Source organism: Calliphora vicina, chromosome 2 (assembly GCF_958450345.1).
Source record: "Calliphora vicina chromosome 2, idCalVici1.1, whole genome shotgun sequence".
Lineage (NCBI taxonomy): Eukaryota > Metazoa > Arthropoda > Insecta > Diptera > Calliphoridae > Calliphora > Calliphora vicina.
In genome coordinates, this window is record NC_088781.1 from 125,269,381 (window position 1) to 125,285,766 (window position 16,386).

Here is a 16,386-nt window from a genome sequence, read left to right on the forward strand (position 1 = left end):
TCGTTTATAAATAAAATTGACGACAAAAAGGTAAAGAAAAATTACCTCAAAGATCGTGGATTGTTTATAAAGAAAATTACTTCAAATATCGTGGATCGTTTATAAAGAAAATTTACATCAAATATCGTGGATCGTTTATAAAGAAAATTGACGACAATGATCGTGGATATTTTATAAAGAAAATTTACCTCAAAGATCGTGGATCGTTTATAAAGAAAATTTACCTCAAAGATCGTTTATAAAGAAAATTTACGACAAAGATCGTGGATCGTTTATAAAGAAAATTTACTTCAAAGATCGTGGATCGTTTATAAAGAAAATTTACGACAAAGATCGTGGATCTTTTATAAAGAAAAATTACCTCTAATATCGTGGATCGTTTATAAAGAAAATTGACAACAAAGATCGTGGATCTTTTATAAAGAAAATTTACCTCAAAGATCGTGGATCGTTTATAAAGAAAATTGACGACAAAGAACGTGGATCTTTTATAAAGAAAATTTACCTCAAAGATCGTGGATCGTTTATAAAGAAAATTGACGACAAAGATCGAGGATCTTTTATAAAGAAAATTTACCTCAAAGATCATGGATCGTTTATAAAGAAAATTTACCTCAAAGATCGTAAATCGTTTATAAAGAAAATTTACGACAAAGATTGTAAATCTTTTATAAAGAAAATTTACCTCAAAGATCGTGGATCGTTTATAAAGAAAACTGACGACAAAGATCGAGGATCTTTTATAAAGAAAATTGACGACAAAGATCGTGGATCTTTTATAAAGAAAATTTACCTCAAAGATCGTGGATCTTTTATAAAGAAAATTTACTTCAAAGATCGTGGATCTTTTATAAAGAAAATTTACCTCAAAGATCGTGGATCGTTTATAAAGAAAATTGACGACAAAGATTGTGGATCTTTTATAAAGAAAAGTTACCTCAAAGATCGTGGATCGTTATTAAGAAAATTAACGACGAAGATCGTGGATCTTTTATAAAGAAAATTTACCTCAAAGATCGTGGATCGTTTTTAAAGAAAATTGACCACAAAGATCGTGGATATTTTATAAAGAAAATTTACTTCAAAGATCGTGGATCGTTTATAAAGAAAATTGACGACAAAGATCGTGGATCTTTTACAAACAAAAGTTACCTCAAATATCGTGGATCGTTTATAAAGAAAATTTACTTCAATGATCGTGAGTCGTTTATAAAGAAAATTTACGACAATGATCGTGGTTCTTTTAAACACTAATCGTGGGTCTTCTTTAAGATAATTTCTTTTGTTGCGCAATTTACATTTGTGCGGAAATTGTAGACTGTTGTTTATAATTTTTATCTTGTATTTAAAGTAAATATTTGTTATTTCTGTCCTAAGTCATACATTCTATGCAAATACAAGTAATAGCTAATAATAAATTAACCCCTATAATGAAACAGTTTGATAAACAATAATAATGAGGTTTTTGACATGATAACATTATCTTCTAGAAACATATTGTTATCTAATTACGTTGAATAAGTAAAATATCAAAAAAAAAAAGGCAGACTATTCTGCAATGCGACACATGTCAGCGTTAATTTAATAAATACAACGATTTTTAGGGAAAAAAAATCCAGTAAGTGTATGAAACAATGAGCTGAAATAATCTTTTAAAAATTTGGTCAAATTCCAATAGGAACAGAGCAGTAACTACTAGCTAACCCACCTTGCTCGCCTTATTAATAATTTGTTGAAGCCTCTAATTTCTTTTTAATAATTTCATTGTTTCAGTTTTAAATAAATATTTAACTAAAATTTAATGATGTCATATACCGGGTTGTTTATGTTTAATTTCAGATAATTTTTAAATACGTCATGATATTTGTGATAAAATTGTAATGGAAATAGCAGCAGACAAATGAAAAGAATGCGGTCAACGGCTATTGTTATATAATCTTTTATTACGGAACCAGATAATGAATAAAATTCGAGACGGCTTTATAAATAAATGCACAATATGTACATAGAAAGTAATGTTTGTTTTTAAAAGTGCTTTCAAGTGCTTGAGAATAAGTAATCAAATTTTCAAACAATTTCTCATGGAAAACAAAAGTACAGGTATTACGAGTTAAGCCTTCTGTATACAGTTGTGATAACATCGGCTATCTTGGCACTTTATAAAGTGAAATTAAAATTTTATACATAAAATTTAGGTCGGAAATCATGACTATTTATAAAGTAACTGAAATTGGATATCGTGGTTCTTTTATAAAGAAAATTTAAATCGGAAATTGTTGTTCTTTTAAACAGCAATCGTGGTTATTGTATAAAGGAAATTTAAGTCGGAAATCGGCATCTATTAAACTGGGATTATGGGTATTCTATAAACAAAAATCAGGCCGAAAATCGAGGTTCTATTAAGAGAAATTTAATTTTAAACAGCAATCATGAGTTTTCTATAAAGAAAGTTCAGGCTAATTGTGGTTCTTTTAAGAGGCAGTCAAGGGTTTTGTATAAAAGAAATTTAAGGGGAAATCGGGGTCTTTTAAATAGCAATCGTGGGTCTTATATAAAGAAATTTCAGGCAAAATATCGTGGTTCTTTTAAAAGGCATTCGTGGGTCTTTCATAAAGAAAATTCAAGCCAAAAACCGTGGTTCTTTTAAGAGACAGTCGAGGGTCTTTTATAAAGAAAATTCAAGCCAAAAATCATAGTTCTTTTAAGAGACAGTCGAGGGTCTTTTATAAAGAAATTCAAGCCAAACATCGTGGTTCTTTTAAGAGACAGTAGTGAGTCTTTAATAAAGATAATTCAAGCCAAAAATCGTTGTTCTTTTAAGAGAAAGACCTGGGTCTTTTATAAAGAAAATTTGAGCCACAAATCATGGTTCTTTTAACAGACATTCGTGGTTCTTTTATAATGAAAATTCAAGACAAAAATCTTGGTTCATTTAAGAGACAGTCGTGGGTCTTTCATAAAGAAAATTCAAGCCAAAAACCGTGGTTCTTTTAAGAGACAGTCGTGGGTCTTTCATAAAGAAAAATTCAAGCCAAAAACCGTGGTTCTTTTAAGAGACAGTCGAGGGTCTTTTATAAAGAAAATTCAAGCCAAAAACCGTGGATCTTTTAAGAGAAAGTCGTGGGTCTTTCATAAAGAAAATTCAAAACAAAAATCGTGGTTCTTTTAAGAGACAGTCGTGGGTCGTTCATAAAGAAAATTCAAGCCAAAATTCGTGGTTCTTTTAAGAGAAAATCCTAGGTCTTTTATAAAGAAAATTCAAGCCAAAAATCGAGGTTCTTTTTAGAGACAGTCGTGGGTCTTTTATAAAGAAAATTCAAGCCAAAAATCGTGCTTCTTTTAAGAGACAGTCGTGGGTCTTTTATAAAGAAAATTCAAAACAAAAATCGTGGTTCTTTTAAGAGACAGTCGTGGGTCTTTCATAAAGAAAATTCAAGCCAAAAACCGTGGGTCTATTAAGAGACAGTCGTGGGTCTTTCATAAAGAAAAATCAAGCCAAAAACCGTGGTTCTTTTAAGAGACAGTCGTGGGTCTTTCATAAAGAAAATTCAAGCCAAAAATCTTGGCTCTTTTAAGAGACAGTCGTGGGTCTTTTATAAAGAAAATTGAAGCCAAAAATCTTGGGCCTTTTAAGAGACAGTCGTGGGTCTTTTATAAAGAAAATTCAAGCCAAAAATCGTGGTTCTTTTAAGAGACAGTCGTGGATCTTTCATAAAGAAAATTCAAGCCAAAAATCTTGGTTCTTTTAACAGACAGTCGTGAGTCTTTTATTAAGAAAAATTCAAGCCAAAAATCGTGGTTCTTTTAAGAGACAGTTGAGGGTATTTTATAAAGAAAATTTAAGTGGGAACTCGGGGTCTATTCAACAGCAATCATGGGTCTTCTATAAATAAAATTTTATACAAAAATCATACTCCTCTTAAACAGCAATCGCGGCTCTTTTATAATGAAAATTTTTGACAAAAATCATACTCCCTTTGCACAGTAATCGTGGCTCTTTTATATAGAAAATTTCAGTCACAAAATTTAGTTTTTTAAAGTTATTTTTACATTCTTGCGGTTACATATATTTTGAATATTTCTAACTATCCATTATGTGGTCTTTCAAATTAGTTGTGCTATCCAAAGAATAAACACAAAATCCCAAAACCTCATACCATCTGGTGCCAGGTTACATATTTGCCGTTACATGAGACTAAAACACAAATATTTTCAAAATTTGTTTCTTAACTAAACATTGCTATGACATGTGCTAAATTTAGCAAACAAATTTATGAATTGTTTAACAACAAAATATGTTTTTTTTTTCTATAATAATTTAAAAAGCAGCCCATTTAACACGTTTCATGCTTCGTTTTTGCCGATAATACATTTGCCTGCATATTAAAAAAAAATCATGTCCAACAAAATGTATAATTCTATTGAAAAAAAAAATAAATAAATATAAACCACAAAAACCCAAGACCTACATTAATCGGAAGTAAGTATTTTTTGTAGTGTAGAAAAAGAGAAAAACAAATTAAACAAACGAGGGTTGGTTGATAAATTGTTGCAGTATAAACAAAATTTTTCATATTATCTATTGGTCCTACGAACCCAAACAAGCATGCATATTCGTATAAAAAACTAAAAGAACTTAAAATTAAACAAATGATATGGGTCGCCATCTCCCAATCAAATTGGGGAAATTAGACGATCTACAAATGCTATTTGGAGTCTTTGAATTTTGCATCTTGATGCCGAATTTATATTTCTGGACTTTCATAAACTTTGTAAGAAAGAATCTGTTGATTTTAAAACCAACCCTCGTTATCATAAATAATAAACCATACAATACAATGTATTTCATTAACTGATAAAATAAATACAATATACAATATTTAATGAATGAATTTATGAGTTTGTATAGAGAACATAATTACCAGTAGATGATTAGTTTTAAACTTGTAGCATAAAAAACTGTACACACAATATGCTCTAATATAATACAAAGTTTTTACAAATCTGAATAACAAAGTCACATGCCTTACAAAGAAAACAGATGACCACAACTATTTAGTATAATTTCCCATAATTCCAATGTACTCCTTTCAAATGTCTTTTAACCTTTTATTCCCGCATAGGACTTCGTTTCCAATAAGACTTGTTAAACGTATTAAATAGCTATTGCCGAACCCATATTATCGTGTTATAAAACAAATACGACTCGCTCTGTTGCAAACCATGACAATACTGGCAGAAAAGTTATTCGTAATGGAAGGGGATACTTTTTTCTTACGGTCCAATAATTTCTATTCTCATCTTTTCAAATATGGAAACAACTAAGAGATAGATATGAAGACTAGGAAATCTGGTTGAGTAATTTGTAACGTAAATATAGAAGCAAATGGTATTGGTTCAAAGCCACAAGATCTGGAGAATACGGGATACCTTAAAGTAATTCTAGCCTCCCAGTCCCTATCCGAACCCAGTCTGGCCAGTTCGTCTGCTATCTATTTGCCACTACTATAGGTTGATCTTCGAAAAATTCCGAGACTCCACGAACTAATTCTGGTGTAGTAGGGTGTCCAGGGCTATTTGGCATATGTTGGATAGGAAAAGTCCCAGGTCTTTAGTAGTAGTGATAACCGAGCACTGTTCAATAGGGAAAGATTCCATGATGAACTGGGGAATATAGCTAGATATGATATAGGAAATCTATTAGGCTTTATCAGGAATAAGCTGGCTATTTTAGGTAACGAGACTCTGAGAATCCCAGTCTATATTTATTTGCTGTACTTTTTCTTTGGATTGGGTTTTTCACTTTCTTTTTTTTTCTCTTCAATTTCATTTCTGCACACCTATTTATACAAGGTGGCGCAAAAGTAAACTTCCGATGTTTTTTTGGCTGTAATTAAAAAAAAAAAATAAAAAACTTTCATTCTTCTTGTGGATTATTTTTATTTGGTCTTTTAATTTTTTTTACATCAAGTCGAGAATATGATGTCATGTAAATGGCCGCCGCCACAGTTGATTGTCATTTGAGCCCTTTTTATGGCATTTTCCATCACTTTGGCCAAAACTTCCGCAGATAGGTCCTCACATTCTTGACGGATATTGTCTTTAAGAGGTGCAAGAGTCTGAGGCTTGTTGACATAAAACCGCGACTTCAAAAAGCCCCACAAAAAGAAGTCTGGAGCGGTCAAATCAGGCGATCTTGCTGGCCAGTGCAAATCGCCAAAACGGGAGATTAGGCGCCCGGGAAATGCATCCTTCAGCATATCGGTTATGACACGTGCAGTGTATGCCGTTGCACCATCCTGTTGGAACCACATGTTTTCCAATCCCAATTCATCAAGTTGCGGCAAAAAGAACTCGTTGATCATTGCTCTGTAGCGCTCACCATTCACAGTAACCGTTTGGCCCGCGACGTCTTCAAAGAAAAAAGGTCCGATGACTCCTCCAGCGAAAACAGCACACCATACAGTGACTTTGAGCGGGTGTAATGGCCCTTCGTGGGTTACACACGGATTTTCAGTGCCCCAGAAGCGAAATTTTGCTTATTTACGTACCCGCTAAGATGGAAATGGGCCTCACCACTGATGATTATTTTTGATGAAAAACCGACCGATTATTGGTCAAATAAATAGTAATAAGTAGTGTAGTGTATAGTACACACCCCTTCAAATCTATCTACATAACTAATGTAATTCCTAGGCATGCCAAATGATTTAATAATCTATCCAAATGTAGATCCCAAAAGATGCTATTGCTTGAAAAGAGTGATATAAGAATAATTATGGATTATTTACCGGATATTGTGGTCATGCACTTGCGAATTACAGGAATTATATGGATTCTGTTTCAACATTAACGAAACACAACTAGTTCCAGCTTCGATTAATTCATTACGAACTTTTCTTTTCCATATAAAAGATCTCACGAAATTTGGGTAGATCTGTCTGTTGATGATTAACATGTCAGTCCACTCATCTCCTTTCTTTACATCAATAGAATTTCACTGCTATTTAGATCTGACATTTTAGATCCCGTGATAAAGCCAAGGATTTGGAATGTTTATTAAATTAGCAAAGATCGTTGGCAGTTACGATGTCAATCTGCTTCATCTTTCCATTTATAACAACAAAATTCAAGTGTTATCTAGGAAGTATTACAAAGAAACATAATGGATTTAGATCTGTATGGAAAGTATGGAAATCAGTAATACCCTCGCTAAGGACAAAGATTTGTAGGTTGAACTCAAACATTAAGTCCGACGTCCTTAATGATTGCGAAACGTAGAATATTGTCATTTGAATTGGACAGGCTCCGTAGAAGTCTATGCACTTACACTTTATTGTAATCCAGAGGAAAGCAGGCATCAAAGTTCGCCCTGAAAGTCTGGGCCTCTGGGAAATTAAGATGACAGCGTTAAGATTTAATTACATTGTATTTGTTTTGTTCCTCATCCAGAGGAAAGGAGACGTCAATATCGCAATGCTCACAGTTGAAATTGGAAATTTGGAAAAGTCCAACGACTCTAAAAAATCAATATAACAGAAGGACTGTGTTATTCATCTATATATAATCTCTTGACCCATACCAGACTTTGAACTAATTACTACTTTTACTTGTAACAAAACATGAAACTGTAGTTTTAATTTTATAGCGATAAATTATTTTCTTTGTCAGGGTATCTTCATGCTCCGGAATCTATATTTTTCACCTGGAAAAACGCTTCATCTGGTTTAGATATGAGCTGCAGCTGAATGTTGTTATTTAGTATATGAACTTCCAAAGTCCGGAAGACTGTGAGGCTTTAAGGTTTCGTGAGAACAAACCGGAACTACTGAAAAATTTTACTAGATTCTTCAGTGACATGTCTTTGAGACTGTTTAGATTACAAAAAAGATATCTAAGTCTGCACTTCTGTAGAACAGGGGCCGAATACGAATCAATGATGATGGAGTTGTGAATTACAGACATGCTTCTTACATTCGATATCAAGTAAATTCGATCGTAATTTTCTTATTTGAGATTACGGCATTCGATATTGAGCATTAAAATTATTTTTCGATACAATAGTTCATTCGATCATGAGTGCGGTAATTCGGCCCCAGGTGTTTCCTATGCTGTGCATTCGGTAGTAATTTAATTTCCTCGAATGTCCTGTCCTGATGAGTGGATCTCATGAATCCAGTAATGCAATACAGACTAGTTTATATACTATTTTCAGAATATAAACATGAGCATAGGTCAGAATCTGTCTTATAGGTCATCTCTTCCGAAAGAGGTTTTTTCTTCGAAAATTCCTGAAAAGTACTATCCAACTATGACTTTTGTATATTCTCATAAAAAATACCAATTCCGTGTTCAACGGGTTGCCACTGTGATCACTTATCTTTGGTGGAAAATTTGCTTTAATTAGGAGCTCAGCTACAATATGCCAATATACTGATACCCGTCACTTTAAGCCAGATAAGGATTTTATTCATATCAATGTTCCTCAAACTTGGAGATAGAATACTCCTTTTGCTGTGCCTATAGTCACAACTTCGGACACTAAAATTGAAGACCCCAATTTTCAGCATATTCCCCGTGCAGTTCTTTATTCTTTGATTTATATCCAAGGTCTCAATTGTTGAGGATATTTTCACATTAGTGTTTCTCAGTAATACTGACAATGTCATTCAATGTTATTTCCACTCACTTTTCTAGGTTATCGATTGTTGTTCACATTATTGAAGGCAGAAAATATGACAAGTGTTTCTCAATAATACTGAGAATGTCATGCAAGGTTGTTTCCACTCACTTTCCTTTAATTTATGCTTGTTGTACCTTTCAGAAAGTTATCCTGATATAGGATATTCATGGACATAAAAAGTATTTTCAGTGTTTTCAATATAAATGATTGCAGACTTGGCATAGTCCTTTCTGGATATGGGGGTTTATCTTTCCCGCCAATACAACCTGCTTCCATTATCTGGGAATGTATCCTGATTCCTGATCACGCCGAATAAGCCATGACTTGACGGTTGATATTGATCGTTGTAACCACGCTAGGAATATTCTACTCTGAAGATTAATAAGATTCGAAAAATTCCACTGTCCACAGCATTTTCTCTCCACTCACAATGGAACCAAATAACTCACTTTTGTAGATTTTAGACTCCAGTATTCAAAATCAGACAGTCCATTACCATCGTTCCTGCTACCTGGAAAGTTTGTGTCCATAATAAGTTGCAACTTTACCTAAAATTACCATCCGAATTCATTAGGAATCTGGCCCGATATAGGAACTTTTCCATCAAGTCTCAAAAAACAAATGTTTGATATAAAATTAATGTAAAGAGGACTATGTTTTTAAACTCTTAAAATATAGAATTTTCAAAACAATATTTCCGCTTTGATTGGCCACCTAATCAGTTCAAATATTTGCTATAAATGTTTCAAATTACCATTTGTTTGTCTCTTTCATTGCAAATTCATCATTCACAAATTTGAAATCCCATTATTCACCCACAAAAAAAATAACCGTATTTTAAGATTCGCTTCAGTTGAATTTTATTATTCTGTGTAGGATTTTGTTTATTCCAATTCTATTATGCTCTATATGTTTGGCATGTTTGTAAAAATTTACTTTTTTTTATCATTTTGTTCATACACTTAATATTTAATATCAATGCCATGCCATGTTTAATGCTAAAGCTGACAAGAATTGTTAATTTTTTTCTTACTGAATTAGAAAAAAAATACTACGAAAAAAATGATTACTTAGGAAAAATACAATTTACAGGTAAGTGGCGAACAACAAACGCTAACGGTATGTGACACCTACAGCTTTAAAGTTTAAACAATAACGAAAACAACAATAAACGTGAAAAAATCGCAAATAAACATTGTAATAAAACAAAGCAAGTGCGGTCATCTATTAGCACTAGCTGAATTATATAGAAGGGGTAATCACAGTTGTGTACATACGATACGTGTTTTTATATAAATAATTTAGAACAGTGTTCAGCATAAAGAGAATATGGAACCTGGATTATAATAACCCTTTCTTTCTTCCTCTCTTGAGTGTAATTTTTTGTTTCTTATTTGCTCATTTTTAGAACTTCAATGACATTCGTGTGGTTTAGTCGTTCGTCGTCCCCTGGTGCCTATGACTGCCGACCACTGATATAGAAACATAAATAATAGTTAGAGTTACTAAATTTATAGAAAATCTAATAGCAAACCAATATTTTGTTGAAAGTGTCAACACCTGTTCACATCTTCATAGCTACTGCTTTGCAATGAAATAATGTTTCACGTCAATTTAATCAGTTTCATATCAATGCTTTTGTTTTTTTATGTTTGTAATTAGAGTGTTTGAAACAGATTAAATATGTTGAATAGTGATAAGATAACTTAAGTCTTATCACTGAACTTTATATTATTTAATTGTAAAGTGTTGCTGGTACAATCAAACATTATAGAAAACTACTTTTGTTTATCATTAAAAAAAAATATGTGTCAAATATTATTTGTTTAGTCAATTCGTTTAAATTAATTTTAAAAGGTTTATAAACAAAATTGCCATACAAAATTTGATTTATAAACATTTGATTATGAATAGGACCTTTAATGTATAATGCTTCATTAAATTATTGTTTTAAATATAAAGGAAGGGGTTTTTTTAAATGTTTAGGTGTTTTTTTAGTTCCCGATTGTTAGAATAGACTCACACCAGAGCAGGCGCGGATCCAGGTCAACCAATTGGGGGGGAAATCAAAATTTGTTCTACATTTTTCTTTTTATTGCTTTTTTATATAAAATCTTTTCGGTTTTAGGGATGGAAATTTCCTATTTCTCACCCTCTGGATCCGCGCCAGAGCAACGTTTGCATATGGTTTAAATTTATTTTGCAAATCATGGTTCAATTCAACAAACCCATCGGGTATTACGTTCCTTTGATGGTACTCAAAGTTGTCCATCAGAACGATTAATTCGAGAAACTATGGATCAGTTTCTCAACACGTTTACTCTTAACAAAAATATGCATCCCGAAAGACGACGTACAAAGCGCTCAGAACAAGTAGTGTTCTATCTATAATTTGCATTATAAACTCAACTCATACTTAACTTATCGCTCATCTTTTGAGGACCAGCACGAATAAAGCTAATTTCAGATACTCTGTTCCAAAATGAAGCGTATCTAAGAGAGGCGTTTTGCATCGATCGAAACAAATAGTATTCGGATAAGGCAAAGTTTGGACTATAAGGCGGGTGAGGCGAAACATCCCAACCACTTCATTCTCAATACTTTTTAACATGTGGCCAAGCATAGTCTAAATGGAATGTTACGGTTTCATGTCTGGCCGCATATTCCGAATCAGTTGCGTTCGGTACAGTTTACCTGTGATGGTCTGGTCAGATTTCAGCAGCTCATAATAGATAGGATCATTTTGCTACCACCAAATACAGAGAAATTACCTTAGCGCCATGGATATTTGGCTTTGGTGTCGATTCAGCTGCTTGTTCGGGCATCACATAAGATCTCATATGCTTATCTCAATGGATACATTTTGTATCGCTAATGATTCGGTGCAAAAATTATTCTCTTTTATAGCGTTGGAGAAGCATTTTTTCAAAGTCTCTCAGCTTCAATTCATGCGGTACCCAACTCGTCTGCTTTTGGATGAATTCTGCTGCCAACGATTTTGCAAGTTCTTGTTGAGTATTACAACAATCCTCATGGAGTTAGTCTTTGTCTTCAAACTTTTTTTTGGCTGGTCTGGGCGATCTTTGTCACCACTTCTGAACCGCACAAACCATCTCTCTCACGTTATATGGTAAAATTAAACATAAGGTGGCACATTTCAGAAAAAAATTCACTAATGTTTCGAAGTTCGATTTAAAGCGAACAAAAATATCCAGGCAGTTTCAAATTTTTAATACAAAACTAGTTATAAATCCTTAGTTTAATATATTGTGGAGTAGCATTTCTTTTTAATGACTTCTTTTAATCGTCTTGGCATTGAATGAACCAATTTTTTTCCAATATTTTGTCATTCTTGTAACAGGACTTCTTTAAGTTGAGTCTTACTACACCATTTTTAATTGAAATTGAGAATATTATACATGATATTGAGAAAATTCCAAATGAAATTGAGAATTTCCATTTTAGATTGAGAAAATTCCAAATAAAATTGAGAATTTCCATTTTAAATTGAGAAATTTCCAAATGAAATTGAGAATTTCCATTTTAGATTGAGAAAATTCCAAATGAAATTTAGAATTTCCATTTTAAATTGAGAAAATTCCAAATGAAATTGAGAATTTCAATTTTAAATTGAGAAAATTCCAAATGAAATTGAAAATTTCCATTTTAGATTGAGAAAATTCCAAATGAAATTGAAAATTTCCATTTTAGATTGAGAAGATTCCAAATAAAATTGAGAATTTCCATTTTAAATTGAGAAAATTCTAAATGAAATTGAAAACTTCCATTTTAGATTGAGAAAATTCCAAATGAAATTGAGAATTTCCATTTAAAATTGAGAAAATTCCAAATGAAGTTGAGAATTTCCATTTTAAATTGAGAAAATTTCAAATAAAATTGAGAATTTCCATTTTAAATTGAGAAATTTCCAAATGAAATTGAAAATTTCCATTTTAGATTGAGAAGATTCCAAATGAAATTGAGAATTTCCATTTAAAATTGAGAAAATTCCAAATGAAGTTGAGAATTTCCATTTTAAATTGAGAAAATTTCAAATAAAATTGAGAATTTCCATTATAGATTGAGAAAATTCCAACAGGCATATCTTGCAATTCTTAAGAGCTTTGTTGGAATGATATTGTACTGCAATCTCCAGTAGTTATACAGGACTTGGAATGGCAAGGAGCATTGTCACATGCCAGAACGAGTTAAGATAACTGATTGCCCAATTCTTGTCATCTATCAGGAACTCGTTTGACCCATTCGTTTGCGTTTTCGGTAGTGAACGAACCTCTGCGACTATCCATTTGAATAATGCCTGCGGTACCAATTACACCTATTTGGTAAATGTTGTGGCCACGGGAAGTAGGTATCGAACTGTTTGGGATCCAATACGACACCAATCATATTTTCTACGACAAAATAAATTAACAATGGTCTGTCTATCCAGACACCTACATCATTCCACATCTGATATAATCGTTAATTTTGTTTTCTTATTATAAAATAATTTATATATGAATAAAAAATTCCGCGGGAGTTTGTTCCCCGGGAGTTTTTTCTCATTGGAATTGAATAGGAAAAATGAGAAAAGGGAAAAAACTCCCGCGAAATTTTTATTCATAATTGGGCTGATAATGTTTCTCAATTTTATTTAGAATTTTATCAATTTGATGTTCTATGGGATTCATATCGGGTGATTGCGGAGGAGTCTGATTCGGGATGTATTTGTGCTGTTGAAAACAGAACTGTTCCCCAAGATTTAACTTTAGAGCTGGTAATTAAATACCTCGGAATACAACTAGATCGTCGCCTTACATGGAAAAGTCATACTTCTAATTTATAACTTGATCATATAACAGCTATGGATCCAAAGACGCCAAAACAAGTTTATAAGAATGATCACAATTGGCCCCTGGTATATGAAAAACACGAATATACACAAACGGGACCTCAAAAAAACTGAGATTAAGAAATGTGAAGAAAAATATTTAAAAAAAGCTTGAAATCCACTTAAATTCACAGTAACCACATTGGTGACACAGCAGACCTAATCCAAAGACAAGAAGGAAGAATGCCAATTTAATCAGAGCAACAATGGATACAAAATTCTTCGTCATGCACTGGCTGGACTAAATAAAATCTTGTAGTAGGCATAAACACAAGTTTTTTTATCACTAAAACAAATTTGTGTAAAAAACACTGAAGTGGCGATTAAAATAGATCTGTACATAATATTTAATGCTGATAATTAGTTTAATTTGAAATGAAAGTCTCATAGCAGCCGCCAGTTAGGCACTACTACTACAGCAGCAGCAGTAGTAGTGGCAGCTAATAGCTGCTACTACAAACATTGATGTAAACACTATGGAAAATAACAAAAACAACTATTTTATTGATAAAAACTAAAAAAAAACATGGAGCCAAGATGAAAAACAAGCAAAGAAGAACAACAATAAATATATTATAAAAAATATAATAATAAATAATAATACTTACATCACACTGGGCCTTTGAGTAGAGCAAAAAAACACAACCGAAAATTAACAAAAGAATAGCAACAAACAACAAAAACTAATAAATAAACAAGAGGTAATGTTGGATAAACAAAAAAACAACAATAAATTTGATTAAGTTTTGTTAGTTTTTTTGTTGTTTTTGTTGAAGAGAGGAGGGGTTTTGTTGATTTTTCTTTAATTTGTTGTTTTTTTTTGAAGGGTCAGAGGGTTTTTTGTTGATTTTTTTTGCTTTAATTTTTATGTTTATTTATTATAATTTTTATAGGCTCTTTTTCTTGTTTCTTTTTTTGCGCAGAGAAGTCAAAAGAAATCTTAAAAAACACACAATAACGAAAACTTAAAAGAAACTAAAACATGAAGTAACCATAAAAGAGAAACAAACACTTGCACTAAATAAATTTTAATATTTTTTTGCTTGTTTTATTATTTAAGAAATTATTTTTTGTTTAATAAATTTAATTTAAAAAAAAATCTCACTCAAATTTATACGTTTTAATAAAACCCAAAAAAACTAAAAGAAAATTTAAGAAACAAACTAGTTTGACGGGCTTATTTATTTAAATTTTTTAAATTAAAGTAATTTTTGCACTTTTTTTGCTTTAATATTAAACAGTTATAGTTGTTTGATTATTATTCGTTAAGTAATTTAATTAATTTTTAATTTTCTTTTAGATTTTCTAACAATAATTGTTCACAAATACTTTTTACAGCTGATTTTTGTTATTTTCTTTTGCAAATGCAATTCTTATGATTTTTTTGTTTTATGTTTCTTCTTTTTGTTGTTTTTTTGCTGGGTATAACGGCCTCATTTACTAAATTCTACTACTCGGCTCTCTTGAAAATATATCTCCAAAACTCTCTGGATTTTTTTATGTGATTTAACTCTCTCTCTTTCTCTCAATCGTGTGATTGTTTCAATTGTATATTAAATAAACCTCTTGTATATGTATGAAGAAATAATAAAATAAAAAAGAAATAAGATTTTTTTTTCTTTTTGACATAAAAATTAACACAAGAGGTTTAATTTTGCTTTTCTGCTTTATTTTCTCAATTCTTATTAAAAAAAACACTTTTAATCCAATATATCTTGCTTTTTTTGAATTACTCACTTTAATTTCTTTCTTTAAACTATTTTAAACACTTTTCTTAATCCTTTTTAGTTTAAATTTTATTTTACAACAACGTTTTGTTTAAATAACTTAAATTTTTTAATCTTTTTTTTCGTTAATTCGTTGTTGTTTAGTACATAATTGTGTGAGAAAATTATTTCAAAAAAAAATTAAACGCAAGAAGAAAAAATACGTTATTGCACGTTAACAGTGTTCAGACGTTTAAATTTATTGCGCGTATTCCATCACCTGCTTCGTTGGGTGTTTCAATTGCAACTGACTTCAAATACGAACAAGTTGTCTGAGTTTTATGTTTAAAAAAATGAATAATGTTTGTTTAACAAAATTTGTTTAACAAATACTGTTCATTCATTATGCTCTCCAACTTAAACACTTACTAGCTCTCTACTAAATTCACTAGCTCTCTCTCGCTCTGAAACTGCGTGTACTTTTCATTTTAACATTGCCTCATTTAGTAGAGTCATACACATAGCCCCCTCTGTAGCAAAGGAACATAGTGGCAATGAAATTTTTTAAAAAAAAATCGAGAAATACAGAAAATAAAACAAAAACAATAATCAACCGCACAACAACACATGTTTTATAAACAATACACTTGTTGTTTTTATTAAATTGAGCAAAGTACCCCAAAGCAGGGATGGAAAAGTTGATACATTTGTTTGATACTATTTCATATTGAAAAGTACTCTCGAGACTGTTTTGATGCTTTCAAATAATTTGCAATATTTTAGGTGTAAATTTTAGATTAAAAGTTCCTATAGCCTCAGAATGACTTTCTGCTAGCTATATTCTAAAGAAAATCATGCTTTATTTTCTATACAAAATCAACAGAATTTTATAAAGAAAACCTTCAATATCACACTATATTCTAATGAAAATATTGTGTAAAACAGTATTTTCTATAAAAAGTCTTGAGTATAAAAATACAAAATCTTCAGTATATCAAAACAATTTTTGAAAATTCATAAAAAAGTTCAATCTTTGTACTCTGAGGTTGCAAAAAGTGTTAATTTAATTTGAATAGTATTTCGTATAAAAGTTTTTTTTTCAAATT

The 16,386-nt window shown here is 31.3% G+C and overlaps 1 protein-coding gene across 1 annotated transcript in view; it reads right to left on the reverse strand.

The window, feature by feature from the left end:
- The window catches only part of LOC135951472 (beta-1,4-glucuronyltransferase 1), a 140,957-nt gene extending 126,449 nt beyond the window's left edge, over nt 1–14,508 (reverse strand). Inside the window, exon 1 of the mRNA XM_065501126.1 lies at nt 14,183–14,508. The gene's annotated coding sequence lies outside the window, so the exon portion shown is untranslated. The remainder of the gene's footprint in view (nt 1–14,182) is intronic.
- Nucleotides 14,509–16,386: the final 1,878 nt, after the last annotated feature.